General features: G+C 36.7%; 1 long non-coding RNA gene across 1 annotated transcript; it reads left to right on the top strand.

Moving 5' to 3' along the window:
- Positions 1 to 219: 219 nt before the first annotated feature.
- On the top strand, positions 220 to 2,109 carry LOC115988979. Its single transcript, XR_004091728.1, has 3 exons — positions 220 to 430; positions 736 to 793; positions 1,802 to 2,109. It is a non-coding gene; the product is annotated as an uncharacterized LOC115988979 (long non-coding RNA).
- Positions 2,110 to 8,771: the final 6,662 nt, after the last annotated feature.

The following is an 8,771-nucleotide window of genomic DNA, read 5'->3' as shown; positions in this document are numbered from 1 at the left end:
GGTAAAATCTCAATATATTTATTAATCAATTATACTTTCTGTGTTTAAAATCAATATTAACTGTAACGCCCCAGCCCAAATCAAAAGAAAAAAGTTCATAAAAAAAAAAAAAAAAAAAAAAAAAAAAAAAGGGAAAGTCAGATATTTTTTTTAAGGAGCCACACGTGTGACCCACCTACCCCACTCCCCTCAACCACACAATCTCACCAATATCACCTCATATCTCACTCTCTCTTGACCGGTTACCTAAGGGCCTTCTCCCCCACTTTGCTTTCTTTTTCACACAAAACACACACACACACAACTCCATCTCTCTCTCTCACCTTCACCGGCCACCCCTCCATTGGATAACCACCACCATCTTGTTGCGACGAGATTCACCGAGGAACTTCGTGAAAATCTCTAGGCTCCTTCATCTCAAACTATTAAGGTAAAAACTCTAAATATTTTGGTGGATTTTCATATTGTTGATCTAAGCTTTTGAAGTGATATTCACATGATTAAGCCTTAAGAGTTTTGATTTGGTGAACATATTCTGATGAAGGGCTTAGGGTTTATTTTACTTATATAAATGGTGGTCATTTGAGGTTTTCTACCTTCTAAGTCTAGGCTTGCCTAAGTGAACTGTTTATTTATTTATTTATTTTAATTTTTATGGGAGATTAAAGTTATTTAACTAGACTTAGTTTAAGATTTTCAAACTTGTCATGATAAACTTGTGTACCTTTTCTTTAGGTTCTAACTAATTCTTGTGGGGGCACTTGGAAGCTAGGCTTTTATGCGGTATTACAAGGTAAGTAGCTACTTAAAACATGTAATGTGTGTATGTGTAATGTGGGAAAATGCAAAGTTTTTATTATTTCTCGGAGACTGGCTTTGATGTGATTCGTTTATAATGGATATTACAAATAATTAGACAATTTAAAGAATTGGAAAGCGTCAATTGACAAGTGTGTGTGAAATCTGACTGGATAGGAATTCCTTTGGAAATTATGCAAATTCATCGGAAATGTGTAACGAAACTTGATTATATAAAGTTGCTAGCTCTTTATGACCACTTACCTCATGTCATGGCAATTGTGATTTCCCAGTGATTACTCAACTAAATACTTGGATCTTTGTGGTGTTGGTATGATGGCACCTGAGTCTATGTGACATGGTAGCTAATAACTGGTACTTGAGTCTTTGTGACACAGTGGATTATATTATGGCACCTGAGTCTGTGTGACACAGTAGCCAGTGACTTGGTACTTGCAATCTTTGTGACACGGCCAGTAGTGCAACACCTGAGTCTTTGTGACATGGTGGATTATATTATGGCACTTCAGTCTTTGTGACACGGTGGTTTATAGGATGGAACCTAAGTCTGTGTGACATGGTACCCAATAACTGGTAGCTTTTGCTTTGTTCTTGTAGTCTTTGTGACATGGTAGCCTATAGCTTTATACTTGAGTTTGTGTGACATTTGTAACTAGGCATATTAGCCTGTGGGGATAACTACTGTATGTATCTAGAATTTGGGTTCTATTTTAGGGTATTCAGTGGATATCATTCTGGCTTACCATGCGAGTAATGTAATGTCCCAATGTACTATTTCGATTACTTTGATGCTCCATTATTTAAAATGCAATTTATGTATTATTGTACTGAAAGTGTTTATTATTGAATTTAACTCGAAATTCGTAAGTTATGATAGGCATGCCAAAGTATCCATCATTATGTATTTGTCATCTCATATGCACATTAACATTGCTACTTACTGAGCTTTGTCTCACTATTGTTTAATAATGAATTTTTACAGAGCAGGCAGCAACTTTTTGAGTTAGATGTTATGGCTTGCCGTAGTTAGGCAACTACTGATGGAGGCTGAACTTTTGTGATGGAAATACTTAGATGATATCATAGTGTAGGCTTGACTCATTTTTTTGTATCTGATAGTGGTTATGACTACATTTCCGCTAATGAGACAAGTTAAATAATATGTAATTATATTTATTCAAACCTCCATTTTTTTGTTGTCAATGGTTATTGTAATTATTGCATAGAGTTCTGGCTTACTTCGGGAATATCTTTATGGAATTATTATGATATTCTTGATGTTGGTACTTAGTATGGATTACTTGGGTTGATTTGTCAAAAAGGAAAAATATATAGGTACCTTTGGGTTGTATTTCTTATACTTCGGACCTTTCTGGGATTGGGGCGTGACATTAACAGATATATTAGGAGTTCTTTAAAATCTGATTCCTTCCCTCAACCTAAGATGCTTTACCACCACCGCTTGCCTCCTGAAAGATCACTAGCAGTAAAAGGAGGTAAACCTAAAATTTTCTATACTAAGCTTCCTCTACTTGTCTTTTTCATGTAATACTTGACATCATACATTAGATCACTCCCAACCCGTACATATTACATTAGGCATTTATGAGCAATCAAGAAAGGACGGATAACACCTTATAAATAAATAAAAGAAGTCAGATAGACAAAAACAAATATTGTACTCAGTGACCTTAATTCAGGTAAAGGAGTTTACTTGCCTCAATATACAATAATTTGGAATAATGAAAGAAGAATATTAAGATAGCTATCAAAATATGCATAATTCTCCTGGGGCCTACCTCATCTTTGGGAACTATTTTCTTCTCATAACCCAATTGGTCACTGATTAAGGACTTCTTAAGTTTCATTAACTCCATCACTGGCATTGCAGTATATTCGGGTATAGAGGCAAAAAGCTTCTGCTGGTGACTTGCAAAAATCAGATAAAAGTAGGATTTTGACAATGATACTGTCATGTATACGATTAATGGGAAATAATTTCTGTATTTCAACATGGAAATGTCTTTTTGCAAGAAAAATTCACGGCATTTGATAACTCACAAAGGCAGATAAAATTTTCTTTTGATATGCTTTTGGAGTGATAAAGGATGTCCTTGGCTTGAATGCAAAATCAGACTTTTAGATTTGATATCATAGAAAGACATAGTGGTGGGCAATACTGGTAGAGTGCAATTAATATGCACTACAAAACCTTTGCATTGCTTACAACTATTGTACCAATTAAAATTCCAAATGAATGAGTATCAACCATGGCCATGGTTGTCAAAATCGCGATCTGGATCGTAGGATCGCACGATTTTACGATCCCACCTCACCAAAACGATTAGAATCGCACTAGGATCGTAAAAATGGTAGGATCGTACGTAGAATCGTGTAGGATCGTATAGGATCGTAGGATCGTATGGGATTCTACCGATCCTACCAAAAACATAATTTTTTTGTTTTTTTTTTTTGGATAATTTTTTTTTTTTGATAAAGTTTTAAGGATTTTTATTTTTTCATGTTGTGATGGTATGACTTTTTATTTTTTATTTTATAAAATTATGTCAACCTAAGAAAATGTTTTCTAGTTTCTAGTTCACTTATAATCAAAATGAAATAATGTTTCATCATTTCTAAATGAAGAATTTGACTTGGCTTTGCTGCATTTTAAGCTATAATATTGTTAAATTTGTTTGATCAATATACTAATTTGTGTTCTAATATTACTAAAATATATATTTTTTTATATAATTTTATCAGTTATGCTTGTATTTGTATATAGATTGATTGATTTTTTTTAGTATACTCTTCAATTGTTGCTGAGTGGTATAACTTGAATAGTTGAGTGTAAAATTGTATCTTGATATCTTTTACAACTCTAGTATACAAATATATAATGTCTACATAGATGATGAAATGAATGATGATGATTAAGAATTTAGGACGGTGGTTATAAGAACCTTAGAATGAGAATAATTAAATATTCACTTTATCTTAATATTCATCTTACTTTTGGATTTCATATTGTAGTTAGCTAGTTTCCATTTGCTAACTTATTTTGGATTTCAAATTTGGAACTTAAACTTAAAAATATTTTCCTTATGTTTTGATAAATATTTTGGTATTTGGTTGCTAATTAAATATTTATTGAACTTTTTAAATACATTAAGTCAAAACTTAAATATATTTGTTTCGTTAATATAGACTTAGCGATGTATGACATGCAAATTACATCATATGATGCAAATCTAAGTTTTTTTATGGATGAATTTATAATTTACGTAATTATTCAACATACAAAGTCATTATCAATATGTTTTTTACTTTAAATCTGAAAATATGTAGGATCTTACGATTCACGATCCGATCCTACGATCTACGATCTCACCTACCTTCAACGATCCTACATAGGATCCCGATTTTGACAACCTTGACCATGGCAAACAGTTTCTTGATTTGATCGTGCAGTGGGCAGTTGATGTGGTATGGAAAATCATTTTTTTATTATTCCGTTTGACAAATCAGTATTTTCCATCCAAGGGTTAATGGTAAGGATTAATTTGACATTTCACTAAAAATGTTAGGAAATAAATTGATACAATTGAAATATTATGAAACAAATTGATAAATGGTGTAAAAGATAGGGACTAACTTTGTAATTTATCCAAAAAAAATTAATACAAATTATGTCTTAACATAAGTTTTTTATTTTTAAATAAAAAAACACACACACAAGAGAGACGAAACATGGTTCTAACATAGGCACTCCACAAACTCCACTCTAAAGTTATAATAACTTTGAAGGGAGAGTATGACAAATTATATTATACACGGCACTCTCTTGCATGTCTTAACATTAGTTAATACAAAAAGGAAGGGTAAAAAAAGTGTTATGTTGACTAAGTTACATAAGGATCTTATTTGAAAGATGAATATGTTTATTAGAAAATTGTTATCTTGAATATGCTTCCAATATAAATGAAAACCTAAAAAGTGTAAACGTTGAAACAAATTATCTTTAATCTATAACATCATAAAATTTCATTCCAAATAAAAGCATCATTAACAAATATAATGCCAAACATATTTTCAAACATAAATAAAAAAAATAAGAATGAAGACAACCTCTTTTTTAGAAAAGAATGAAGACACAACCTAGATGAAAATATTTTGATAGTAGTTTCAAAGCATATAATAAATACAATTATAACATATTTTTAGATATACACATAACAATAAAAGTGAAGACATAAACACAATATTGGAGCCACAATTGCAGCATCAACAACAAAACTGCCAGAAGTTTCAAAATTTTTTTTTTTTTTTTGGGGGAAAAGCAGGAGGTTTTATTTAAAACACTGAGTTCATACAACACCTACAACTGTGCTGGGGTTACAAAGCCGAATTTCCCCCAGACCAAACAAGTCCCTCACATATGGTACATATACAAAAGCGGGACATTCACTATAGACAGTCATCCTATTACGGAGATGGGTCCCCCGCTTTGCTAGTGCATCTACACATCCATTTGCCTCACAGAACATGTGATGCATGTGAACTTCCCATTCCTGCTCCAAAAGGTTCCTGCAATCACAGATCAAGGGCAAAATATTAGTGGGATAATTTAAATTTGAACTTGTTAGCCAGTTTAGGACCACTTTGGAGTCTAGTTCCAGATGAAGGCTCTTTACTCCCCTATTCCATGCCATTGCCAGTCCTTGTCTCACTGCCTCCAACTCAACTATATTGTTTGTTGCGATGCCCACATGTATAGAGAATCCTGCAATCCATTGGCCCTGGTGATCTCGAAGAACACCCCCTGCTCCAGCCAAACCAGGTTGTCTAGGGCACTGCCATCAATGTTGAGTTTAAGAAAGGGGTGGGGGGAGTTTGCCAATTGATACTCTGAGGTATCAGATCCAAGGGTCGCTTGGTGGTACCGGCAAGGAAATAAAATTCGATCGCTGCTTGAACAGAGGAATAGATTAGGCTATGCTGGGATCGAGATTTGTTTGAAAATATTCTTTCATTCCTTGCTAACCAAAGTTTCCAATAGGTGAAGGGAAAATAGACCTGCTAAGGGGGGTGGTGGGGTAAGGAGGTTCTATCCATCGTAGCATTATATCTCAGCTAGTCTTGAAGCGGCCACTGGAAGAAAGACAAGGGCAAGATACCTGGGGATTGGTGCCATACCTCTTTTGCCCAAGGGCAGTCCCGAAGAATGTGAATAGTCATTTCAAGAGAGTGGCATCTGGGACAACGGGTATCTGTATTTAGATGACCAAATGCGAGGTATGTTTTGGTGGGGAGGCGGTCCCACATAGCCTTCCATAGAAAGAGTTGGATCTTTTTGGGACAAGGGGATACCCATATCCATTGTCAAAAGGCTTTGTTCCAAGGAACCTGATGGCGCTGAAAAAGGAATTTAGACGCGGATTTGACGGAACACGTGCCTTTGTTGTGGGGCCATAGAAAAGAGTCAGTAAGGCTAGCAAAGCGGGCTACTAGAATGCCTTGAATAAGGTCCTGGAGTTGGGTGGAGAGGGGAAGATTTAGAGAGTCGAAAGACCACTCCTGGTTAAACCAAAGAGAGTTGACACGGCGGTCGTCCTCCTGGGGGAGGAGAGGACCCTCAATGTAGTTCCGTAGGGATCCATTAGGAAGCCAATGGTCTTGCCAAACTCGTATGGACCTCCCATCCCCTATAATCCATCTCATGCCTTCAAGAAGTAGCTCGGCCCTTAGAGAGATAGCGGTCCAAATGTGAGAGCCTCTTGAAGTTCGGGGGGTGTTAAACATAGTAGCATGAGGAAAATATTTTGATTTAAGGACCCTGGCCCAGAGCGCCATGGAATTGGAATAGAGGCGCTAGGCCTAGTTCATGAGAATTGCTTTGTTTCTATGTCGGGTAGATGACATACCCAATCCTCCAGCCTCTTTGGGGAGCATGACAGTCTCCCAGTTGACGGTGTGGCAACTCCGGTGTTGATCCGTGTCTCCCCAGAGGAAGTTACAGCTCATTTTGTCTATTTGGTGGCAAAATTTTTTTGGGAGAAGCATGGTTTGCATGGCATAAAGCGGGATAGAGGCTACCAAAGCTTTGATGAGGGTGGCTCTTCCAGCCATCGAAAGATACCTAGCTTGCCATCCTTCAATTCTCTTACAGATATTATCCACCAGATATTGATAGGAGCTAGCTGTTCGACGGGTGGTAAAAATGGGTGTTCCAAGATAGGTTCCTATGTGGTCCATAGTAGGGAGGCCAAGGATACCTGCCACTTGATCTTTTATTCACCTAGGGGTTCAGGGAGAGAACCAAGTTTTAGATTTGGTGGCACTCATGAGCTGAACTGACATCGCACAGAAATCCATCATGAGTCTACTAAGGTTTTTACAATCCCTGACTGTGGCTCTTGTAAACAAGAAAATGTCATCAGCAAAAAATAGGTGCGATATGCGGACCCCAGGTCGAAAGTTTATTAGGTGGATAAGTTTATCATGAACAGCCTCATTAAGCTTGATGGACAGTCTCTCCAAACAAAGAATAAACAGGTAGAGGGAGAGAGGGTCATCCTGTCGGATGCCTCGGCTAGGCACCACTTCCGGGAGAGGGGATCCGTTCCAAAGAATATGGAATCTCATAGAAGAAATCATATTCATGATGAGAGTGATAAGATTAAGAGGCACCTGAAAGCATTCAAGGGTGTCCCGGATAAAAGGCCACTCAAGACGATCATAAGCTTTTTCAAGATCCAGTTTAAGAGCAACGTATCCTGTCCTACCCCGTTGGGAAATAAGAGTCCGAATAACTTCCTGGACAATGATGATATTATTGCTCGTGCGACGGCCAGAAGTTTCAATTGATTTGTCATTTGGCTTCACATTCAATTGCTCTTCTTCCATGTGTTCACAAATAATTATAAGAAGGTATCTGTGGTTGAATTGTTAACTAAAAGCTCTTACCCATGTATAAAAACTATGTTATGACTTATGAAGCCTATTTAAATCCAAAATATTTGATAAAAATGTCTAGTAGAAAGTGTAGTCCATGTTCCTAATGCATCTTCTAGACATTCAATTCTTTACGTTAAAAATGCCAGTGACATTGGAAGTTCTGCTCAAGGTGTTGTGTTGCATAAATAGGTTTGTAATATGTCTTTTGATATATAGCGTATGCATAAATGTTTGTTTCATTATATATGAATAGTTGGTCTTGTGGGGGAAATAAGCACCTTAAGGAGCTTCCTTGAGTAATTAATATAACATATAGAGACATACTTTAACCCAAAAGGCCTAAGCCCAATGGGTATGTGCTCAATTATGTTATATTAACCACTCATTCTTCTCGTCTTTATTATGGGACTTCACTTACACGTGTAACCCAACAATCTCTCCCTCACATGTGAGTTTGCCTCCCTATGGGTTTCAAGACCTCTATATGGGCCATAAACAAGTCCTACTCACTCCCTCTTGCCTAATGGGCTTTTTCCTTCACTAGTACATCATCCATGGGCCTTCATGTGTCAACCCCACACATCTTTTATCCTCCATGGGAACCTCGCACCTTATCGTTGTTTAGCACCATTGGCAATAATACTCCTTTGCAAGGCCTTTTCCAAGATCGTTTGTGTGGGCTTTATGGGCTTGCTTGGTGTAATATACCGTCCCTGCTTTAACTGCGAAAAGGACCTGCCCTGCTCCATTTGCGAAAGGGCTTCAAGTATACACACCCTGTTCCCGCTTCAATTGCGAAAGGAATCTCGATAACCTTGCCACATTTGCCCCACACCACCATGGGCTCTAATATCACTTGTCGAGGAAATAAACACCTTGGGGAGTTTTCTTGAGTAATTAATATAACATATAGAGACACACTTTAACCCAAAAGGTCTAAGCCCAATGGATATGTGCTTAATTATGTTATATTAACCACTCATTCTTTTCATCTT

This window comes from Quercus lobata, chromosome 5 (genome assembly GCF_001633185.2).
Source record: "Quercus lobata isolate SW786 chromosome 5, ValleyOak3.0 Primary Assembly, whole genome shotgun sequence".
Taxonomy (NCBI): Eukaryota; Viridiplantae; Streptophyta; class Magnoliopsida; order Fagales; family Fagaceae; genus Quercus; species Quercus lobata.
The sequence above is the reverse complement of the archived record's forward strand: the minus strand, read 5'-3'. Positions and strand labels throughout refer to the sequence as shown.